This window comes from Lissotriton vulgaris, chromosome 7, assembly GCF_964263255.1.
Source record: "Lissotriton vulgaris chromosome 7, aLisVul1.2, whole genome shotgun sequence".
Taxonomy (NCBI): Eukaryota; Metazoa; Chordata; class Amphibia; order Caudata; family Salamandridae; genus Lissotriton; species Lissotriton vulgaris.
The window spans coordinates 85516614-85527036 of NC_141695.1; positions in this window are offsets into that span (position 1 = coordinate 85516614).

Below are 10423 nucleotides of genomic sequence, written 5' to 3' on the forward strand. Positions count from 1 at the left end.
TTTGACATAGTGTCCATCAATCAGACGGAAAAAATAAAACACAAAACCAATTGACATAAAAAGATAAATTGAAAAAAGAACCAGCCAAATATATGTCCAAGGGGTAATTAAAAACTGTGTTTTAAATAAGGTGACATATGTTGCTAAACGTGAGGGTTTTTTCTAATGTTTTTGAACTAGAGTCAAAAGAAAATCTGGATTCTGTGGCCAAACGAGTCTGTAAATCGGGCATTGATAAATCAGTTGGATAGGTATAATTCAGGTCATCATTGTCATTAACAGGAAAAGTGTTCAATAAAGGATTGGAAACCACAGGCATCTCGAGGGTCACCGCTGGCTCAGCACTAGAAGTAATAGCCAACACAGAATGTCTCATCATGGTAGGACAGGATACTGCCGGTGTCATGCTATGAAGAATCGGCCACCCTGTGTGTCTTGACATTGTCAATTGAGATAAATCTGTTTTCCTTACGACCTGGAAGCGGTGGCAATATGACTGTTCTCGTGCCCTTCACTCCAAGAACTCGAACCGGTGCACGATATGAAGGACCAAATTCTTTCTTGTGATCGATCTTCTCTCGAACCAGTTCTCCAACTTGGGGTAGCCAGCCAACTACCGGGATCTGCAACGCAACATCCGATGTGGAGGGCAAATGTTCCTTAGCTAGACTGTCTCTGGTCTTTTGTAGATTCTGTAAAACATTGCAATGTTCATCTACGTCAAAGGCCGCGGCCTGGGCCTTGCAGTCTAGACCGTCGAGGTCAGGTACATACATCTTGATAACAAAGAGCATTTCGTATGGGGTCCGCCCACCCAGAGACCTTCTAGGGAGATTATTAAGTGCACGCTGCACGCCATTGAGATGGGCCAAGCAGTTTCTGCCAGTGCCTATAACTCGAGCTGTCAAAGATTGCTTTAAGTCACGGTTCATTTGTTCCACTACACTGTTACCCTCAGGTCTGTACGGAGACGAAAACTTGACTTGGACCCCCAACGAAACCATAGCATCCTTATATGCCTTAGAGGCAAAAGCCAGACCCTGATCCGAATGGAAGGTACCACAGGCAAAAATCCCTACAAAGACACGCAAATCTCTCATGACAGTCCGTGAATCAGCACTGCGATGGAGCCATACCCACACAAAGCGTGTGCATGAATCAACTGCTACTAAGATGTACTTATACGCAGTAGCAGAAGAAAAAGGACCGCAGTGATCTAAATAAACGCAACCTAGCGGTTTATTAGATATGTACAACTGTGTCTGAGGCGGACGCGCAGCAGTCGAAGGCTTAATCTGCTGGCAAATGTCACATTGAAGGACATAATCGCGCGTCTGTTTGTACAGTCCCCGCCACCAGAACCTTTGTTGTAGCTGAGTTACAGTGGCTGAGACGCCCGCATGCGCAGACGCCACACCTTCATGCGCCGCTGTAATCAAAGTAGCTCTGCGATCCATGTTGGGAACCAAACGTTCACCAACACCAGGAATTTTCACGTAAGGAACCTTATCAGGACTTAAGTGGTATGTGTACTTCGAAGGGAACCCCGCAGGATATTTACCTCCCTTCTCAGTGGCAGCTACAGCCGCCAAGATGTCATCATCTATTTAACTTTTGTAACAGCTGCAACTAAGTATTTTGATACTGCAGACTTGGCCACCTCATCAGCAAGCGAATTACCGACAGCGTGGACTCCCACACGCTGGTGGCCTAGAGTATGAATCACAAACACAAGTTATAACTTTTCCTTAAGTTCAGCCACTCGGACACAGATCATTTTATGTTTTATTGTGCTACCCTTGGAATCACGAAATTCATTCTGAATCCAAAAGAACAAGTTCTCATTGTAAGACTGGACACAGTAGTAAGAATCACTTACGATCAAAGTAGTCACACAAGGATCAGCGTACTCTAATGCAAGCATCAGAGCACGTTCTGCTAATTGTGCGGTGCAGTCCCCAAGCGTCTGCGTGTGCACGACACTGGACTTGAACTCATCGTTCACCGTGGCACCGACCACAATGGCGCACGCGGAAACGTAGGCATGTTTAGAGCCATGCGCAACCTGCGGCGAACCATCATTGTAAATGATGCAATGGAAATCCTCCAACGGCGCATTGCTAAAGGAGCAGGATGAACAAATTCATACTGTAAGTACTCCTGCGACCGTAAAGTGGCATCAAAAATTAACGTGACATCCTGGGATGTCAAGGATGCAGCCCATTGAATCCACCGAGGGTGCAAAGCTTTGGGATTTGGTACACTGGCTTTAGTAACTGCCTCCAAGGCAGGACACGGGGTAACAACCAACATGCGTTTTCCCTGTGACAGGGCATGTTCCTTAAGATTTTCCATCTGCACAGCCGTCAAAACTTTCTCCACAGTGGAAAATCGCATTTCAGCCGAAGTGTACAAGTGTGACTTGTAAGCAATAGGTACTGTATCTCCTTCATTAAAAGTTAGGTACGTGAAACCCACCGTCCCAGGGATAATCCTTATCACCAGGTTGGTCTGGTTATCACGAGTCAGTAAATATTCAGAAGCTAGCAGATCAGCTTGCAAAGACTGCAGAATAGCTGAATTCTCAGGCAGCCAGCATGATTTGGAAAAAGATGGTTGTATCAAAGCATACAAAGGCTTGATACACTGGGCGTATTCCGGAATGTATGTTCTCCCGAAATTTAAGAAGCCCAGTAAAGATTGTAATTTTTTCAGTGTTGTCGGAGAGCGCAACTGAGCGCATTTCTCCAGGAAATGAGGAGCCAATCCCTTTCCTTCCTTGTTAAGCTCGTAGCCCAGAAACAACACTGTGTACTCTGCAATGTGCGATTTTGCAAAGTTAAACTTGTAACCCATGTCTGCAAAGTTACAAATTATGCTATTAACTCAACACAGATGCTCCCAAAGTTCGTCGTCTGTGAGATAAATGTCATCCACATACGAACAAGCAACCGGGTCGATCCTCTCCAAAAGAGAGACAATGCGGGCGGAAAAAACCCCAGGACTATTCTTATAGCCCATAGGGAGACATCGAAACATTTTTTGCACACCGCCGCATGTGAAGGAGGTCCATTGGGAACTTAGACCTTCCAATCTATGGGCATAAAAACCATTGGAAATGTCAAGCGTGGTTTTGAACCGCTTACGCTCAAGACTATTCACTAGGGCAGAGCCGTGAGTATTCTGTACTGCACATTTACGGCAATGCGAGTTTAAATGCCGGTAATCTAAAACCAAACGATATGATCCGTCTGGCTTGTTAACAGTAAAAAGGGGGTTATTCATCGGTGACACACACGTTTCAATTACACCTTGATATTCCAATTGTTCAAGGATAGCCGCGACTGAAGCTTTGGCTTCACGTCGAATGGGATATTGAGGTTGAGGCTGCGGCTGAGACCGTAAAGGAATCTCGTGGCTTGAAGACAATTTATCCCAGCCACATTGATTGCGGTACACAGCCGGTGCAAGCGCCAGAGCCCACTCTTCTGCAAAATGCAGCGCTTCCACTCTCGAAACAGTGTTCGCGAAACTGGGGAGGATCACCTCTTCCCCTCGCGGAGCTGCGAGAACAAAAGGTGGGGGCCAGTCAGCCTCCGAAAGCAAAATGTCATACGTAGATGAAAGATTTTCCCAAAATACCCCTTTTACAGTTCGCTGTATGTCACCTTCAATTAACAGGACAATTTCAAAAAGTCTATCAGGGGGAGCAACTCTTGTATGAGCTGTTTCAATCACAATATAAGTGTCAGTCGCTGTCACCTTCAGTAGTGGACGGAGGGCCTCTTTCACTATGGTAATCTCCGCCGCGCTGTCCAGCAAGGTCAGAGCCCACGTCAGATTCCGAAGCCGCGTTCTCACTATCTGGGGCATATCGATGCGCTGTTAAGGTGGCGACTTTCTTCTTGGCAAACTGTGGTCTCTTGGGCGCAGTGCCTTCTTGCTGCTCTCCACCGTTTCGCGGGCGGGGCTGACCACGTCCTTGTTGTCCACCCCGACCCCTGCCGCCCCCTCCTCCACCGGTTGTCGGGCCGATGAGTCCTGAAAGGAACGAGGAGAGTTTTGGTCAGAAGCCTGACAATGTTCAGGTGATTTAATCATCGTGCGGTCGTGCAAATCACAAACACGTTCCGACTGCGCAGGCAACGGAGACCCTGGACGAGAAACCTGTGTTTGTTGTTGTTGCTGTTGCTTACCCTGCTTCTGTTTTTTAGGCCAATTTTGTTTCTTGGACTTGGGCTGAACTTACATTTCCGAAGTTTGTCCCTGGGGCTGCTTTTTCTCCTTAACAGAAAAAGGCTTTATACCCTTTGAATTGCGACCCACTGTTTTATAAGCCGCCACAATTATTCTCGCTAACTGCCGGGGTTTCTCTGCATCGGGAAGCACCGCCAAAGCGTTAGCCACCTGGAAGTTCACTGCATCCCCTTTACATTTGCAAGGATCAGATCGCAAACTACATCAAAGGTGCCACACAGGCACATACCCAACTCAACCGCAGATTCCGGTCCATGATCATCTTGAACACTTTTAAGGACCGAAGACAGCACGGACATAGGCGGGGTGCCGTAGCACCGCGCATAGACCGGGGCAAAAGTCTTACCCCAGGTCTCACAGTCAACAAGCTCAGGGGCCAAATCTTTCGGCAAACTAAGCGTAAGAATCCGGTGTTTCTCACCAGGAGTCGTATTAGGAAACACAGCTTCCAGCTGGTCAAATTTCTCAGCAAGCCAGAAAGTAAAATCATCCTTATCCTGGGGCTTCTTGCCCATTACGGAATTTACCATGACAGGACTGATTTTCAAACCAGCCTGCCCTGCCGGAAGCGCCGCACCTCCAGGTGCTGCACCCTGAATATTACGGCTTGTGTAATGCACTAGCGCTCTAATCACGGCAATAGCGACAACATGAAGTCGCCTAAGTTCACCTAAGTTACAATTGCCGTGTAGAGGGTGAGGAGTAAATCCAGCCAAAACAGGCCAACTTGCGCCTGGAATGGACAAAGGACCTAACCTCGGAGCGGTTAAAGAATGGGGTAGGGCGCCACCAAACCAAACTCCATGCTGCCATACATCAATAGGAACTTCCTGTGCCCTGTACGGAGTATACTCAGCAGGTACAGCAGTGGCAGTGTATGTGTGGAACACTCCAGAATTAGCGTCCACCGCCGGAAAAGTCACCCATGAATAAAACAATTCGTATGGATAAGCATGTTCCGCACTAACCACCATTATCACAGCCAAGCCTTCCAAAGGAACATTATAAGCCCGCAAATTATCCCGCACCGCAATGCGACTATGCTGCGGAATGTCCACGGCTTGTGCCATGACTGCACAGGAACGTGAAAAAACAAAGAGCACTTTGTAGCACAACTGGGTATTAATTCAAGGAAACCGTTTTAGATAGATTGAAGCTTGAAAAGACCTATTTCAAAAATAGGTAGGTTCTCCGACACCACCGTTTTCTGGAAACGGCAATGAAGGGGTTAAGGATTGAATGATATACTACTCGAGTGTCATGATATAAGACCACCAACGTACGGGCGCCATGTAGCATGGATTCCGTTCTCCTACAGAACTCTGCATAGAGATCTAGAACCTCAGTGACTTAGGGTGACCCAAAACTCACCTCAGTATCCAAAATCCCCTTACCGAGCTAGCTACAGTGTCTCATTGGTCATAACAAACTCCCAATGACTTAGACAAACCAGAACATGAACACTCTTTCGCTCTATAATCATTTCAAACCAGAACGTGGAGTAAAAGAGGACACGTGCATATTTGAAATATTTATTAATCAATGCAATATTCTCAAACGCAGTATCTTATATAATACAAGCAAACAGATTATAAGAATCAAAGTTATCAGCATAGTTACTAGTCCATAGTACGCAAACGGTGATAGCATATTATAATGCTGAAATGAATAGGAATTAACAAAACCTATTTCTCACCTCCCTATTTAGCATATTATATTATATCTATGAAGGTCTCTTTTGGGTTTTAGCAGGGCGGGCCCATACCTCTAAATCTCAGGAGGAGAGGATCACATCATCTGCCACCAGCTCTCTGCATGCGAAGCATCATCAAGTGTGTTCTTGCATTCCCTGTAACTCTATCTTAAACCGGCTTAGAGCCCAATGTTGGCAGCGACTGTATTAATGTTATGTCTAATGTGGTGCGAAGATCAGACCTCCCAACAACCTTGTATCGAGTTATTCTTAGAGGGTTCAGCACTCACTGTTCAGACAGTGTACCAAGCACAACTGATATCAGAGTAATAACATATTATTCTCAAATAAATCGCATCACTCTTCTAGGTTGAAAACTACAACAACAAGTATGTGTTGTGTGCAAACTGAAGGCGAAGGAAAAATGGCGTTTAAACATGTAATAAGCTCATGCTAACTTAACAAAGTCAAAGTCAAAGTCAAATGATTTATATAGCGCGCTACATACCCAGAGGGTCTCAAGGCGCTCGAAGAAGGGTGGGGAATTACTTGTCGAATATCCAAGTTTTAAGTTGCTTTCTGAATGCTAGGTGGTTCTGAGTGAGGCGAAGGTGAGTGGGAAGTGAGTTCCAGGTTTTAGCTGCTAGGTAGGAGAAGGATCTACCTCCCATGGTGGTTTTGTTGATGCGAGGTACAATAGCAAGGGCTTGGTTGAAGGATCGTAGCTGGCGGGAGGGGGTGTAGAAGGAAAGTCGTGTGTTGAGGCATTCGGGTCCGAGTTCGTAAAGTGCTTTGTGTGCGTGGGTTAGGAGGCGGAAAGTAATTCTCTTATTGACGGGGAGCCAGTGGAGGTTTTTCAGGTGACCAGAGATGTGGTCTTTACGCGGGATGTCTAGTATGAGTCTGGCTGAAGCGTTCTGGATGTGCTGGAGTTTTTTCTAGAGTTTTGCGGTGGTACCGGCGTATAGGGTGTTTCCGTAGTCCGGGCGGCTCGTGACCAGTGCGTGGGTGACCGTTTTTCTAGTTTCGGTGGGGATCCAGCGAAATGTTTTTTTGAGCATGCGAAGAATGTTGATGCAAGATGATGAAACGGCGTTGGCCTGTCTGTTCATAGAGAGTGTGTAATCCAGGATGACGCCCAGGTTCCGTGCGTGGTCCGTCAGGATGGGTGCTTTTCCAAGGGCCTCTGGCCACCAAGAGTCATCCCAGGCGGAGGGGGAGGAGCCTAAGATGAGGACTTCTGTTTTGTCTGAGTTCAGTTTCAGACGGCTATGCTTCATCCACTCGGCTACTTCTTTCATTCCTTCATGTAGGTTGGTTTTGGCAGTGTTAGGGTCTCTGGTGAGTGATAGGATCAGTTGAGTGTCATCAGCGTAGGAGATGATGTTGAGGTTGTGTTGGCGTGCGATGGCCGCGAGGGGGCTCATGTATACGTTGAAGAGGGTGGGGCTGAGTGAGGATCCTTGTGCTATGCCGCAGATGACTTCAGTGGCCTCTGACTTGAATGGTGGGAGGCGGACTCTCTGGGTTCTTCCGGTCAGTAACGAGGTGATCCATTCCAGTGGTTTTCCTTGGATTCCGATGTTTCTGAGGCGTTGTACCAGGGTGCTGTGACAGACTGTGTCGAAGGCTGCGGAGAGGTCGAGGAGGATGAGGGCGACTGTGTCTCCATTGTCCAGTAGAGTTCGAATGTCATCTGTTGCTGCGATGAGGGCGGTATTAATAAAGAAGTATCTATATGACAACTTCATCTCCCAGAAAGCAGCAGATTTGCTAATTAATGGCATTCATCATTGCTTAAATTGGAGATGGAGCGAAATATGCGTGTGATGACTGCAGTGCCCCAGGAAGAAGAGGCAAACTCGAAACGCATTGGGACTGTGGACTTATGCTTTTAATGTACCGGAGAGCGAGACTGCCTGTACCTTTAATTAAATCTGTTTGGGGAACAGTTCACCTGTGTTCGGCTGCAGTTCTCTAGTTGGACCTCCCCACGAGCGTACATATTTGGTGGTTGTCCTGCCGCCGAACTAGCACCAGCCCAGAAGGAAGAGGGGACCACTGTGTGGAGTGCTAGTGTTGGATAAAGGCAGCCGGCACTCTGGGGCCCAAGAGGGGCTTTATCTGGCATTTATTTCAGCACGCATCCATCAAGGATATAAACTGAAACTTCATCTCCCAGAAAGCAGCAGATTTGCTAATTCAGGGCATTCATCATTGCTTAAATTGGAGATGGAGCGAAATATGCGTGTGATGACTGCAGTGCCCCAGGAAGAAGAGGCAAACTCGAAACGCATTGGGACTGTGCACATATGCTTTTAATGTACCGGAGAGCGTGACTGCCTGTACCTTTAATTAAATCTGTTTGGGGAACAGTTCACCTGTGTTCGGCTGCAGTTCTCTAGTTGGACCTCTCCACGAACGTACATATTTGGCGGTAGTCCTGCCGCCGAACTAGCACCACCCTAAAAGGAAGAGGGGGCCACTGTGTGGAGCACAGGTGTTGGATAAAGGCAGCCGGCACTCTGGGGCCCAAGAGGGGCTTTATCCGGCATTTATTTCAGCACGCATCCATCCAGGATATAAACTGAAACTTCATCTCCCAGAAAGCAGCAGATTTGCTAATTCAGGGCATTCATCATTGCTTAAATTGAAGATGGAGCGAAATATGCATGTGATGACTGCAGTGCCCCAGGAAGAAGAGGCAAACTCGAAACGCATTGGGACCTTGGACATATGCTTTTGATGTACCGGAGAGCGTGACTGCCTGTACCTTTAATTAAATCTGTTTGGGGAACAGTTCACCTGTGTTCGGCTGCAGTTCTCTAGTTGTACCACCCCACGAGCGTACATATTTGGCGGTTGTCCTGCCGCCAAACTAGCACCACACCAGAAGGAAGAGGGTGCCACTGTGTGGAGCGCAGGTGTTGGATAAAGGCAGCCGGCACTCTGGGGCCCAAGAGGGGCTTTATCTAGCATTTATTTCAGCATGCATCCATCCAGGATATAAACTGAAACTTCCTCTCCCAGAAAGCAGCAGATTCGCTAATTCATGGCATTCATCATTGCTTAAATTGGAGATGGAGCGAAATATGAGTGTGATGACTGCAGTGCCCCAGGAAAAAGAGGTAAACTCGAAACATGTTGGGACTGTGGACATATGCTTTTAATGTACCGCAGAGCGTGACTGCCTGTACCTTTAATTAAATCTGTTTGGGGAACAGTTCACCTGTGTTCGGCTGCAGTTCTCTAGTTGGACCTCCCCAGGAGCGAACATATTTGGCGGTTGTCCTGCCGCCGAACAAGCACCACCCCAGAAGGAAGAGGGGGCCACTGTGCGGAGCGCAGGTGTTGGATAAAGGCAGTTGGCACTCTGGGGCCCAGGAGGGGCTTTATCTGGAATGTATTTCAGCACGCATGCATCCAGGATATAAACTGAAACTTCATCCCCCAGAAAGCAGCAGATTCGCTAATTCATGGCATTCATCATTGCTTAAATTGGAGATGGAGCGAAATATGCGTGTGATGACTGCAGTGCCCCAGGAAGAAGAGGCAAACTCGAAATGCGTTGGGACTGTGGACATATGCTTTTAATGTACCGGAGAGTGAGACTGCCTGCACCTTTAATTAAATCTGTTTGGGGAACAGTTCACCTGTGTTCGGCTGCAGTTCTCTAGTTGGACCTCCCCACGAGCGTACATATTTGGTGGTTGTCCTGCCGCCGAACTAGCACCACCCCAAAAGGAAGACGGGGCCACTGTGTGGAGCGCAGGTGTTGGATAAAGGCAGTCGGCACTCTGGGGCCCAAGAGGGGCTTTATCCGGCATTTATTTCAGCACGCATCCATCCAGGATATAAACTGAAACTTCATCTCCCAGAAAGCAGCAGATTCGCTAATTCATGGCCTTCATCATTGCTTAAATTGGAGATGGAGCGAAATATGCGTGTGATGACTGCAGTGCCCCAGGAAGAAGAGGCAAACTCGAAACGCGTTGGGATTGTGGACATATGCTTTTAATTTACCGTAGAGCGTGACTGCCTGTACATTTAATTAAATCTGTTTGGGGAACAGTTCACCTGTGTTCGGCTGCAGTTCTCTAGTTGGACCTCTCCACGAGCGTACATATATATATATATATATATATATATATATATATATATATCCAACGTAAAAAGCACCCTTTTAGAGAACGCCCTCACGGTCCACATATCCACTTCAAATGGGGACGACAGCACCCTCAGCATGCAGCTTGCATCACAAATTCATTGCCAAACGCGTTTCGGGTTCTTGCACCCTTGTTCACTGGCTCCTTTTTACAAAACACTGCCACACAATGTAAGGTGAACGCCTGCTTTTATTAGTAGTTCCGCCCTGTTGGGCGTGTCTCCTTGCTTCGATGGGCTCGGCCGCTAGGCCTTCTGGTATAGGCAGTCCTTACAGTCACCCTTGTGGGGTGTGCAGAGGTTTCAAAA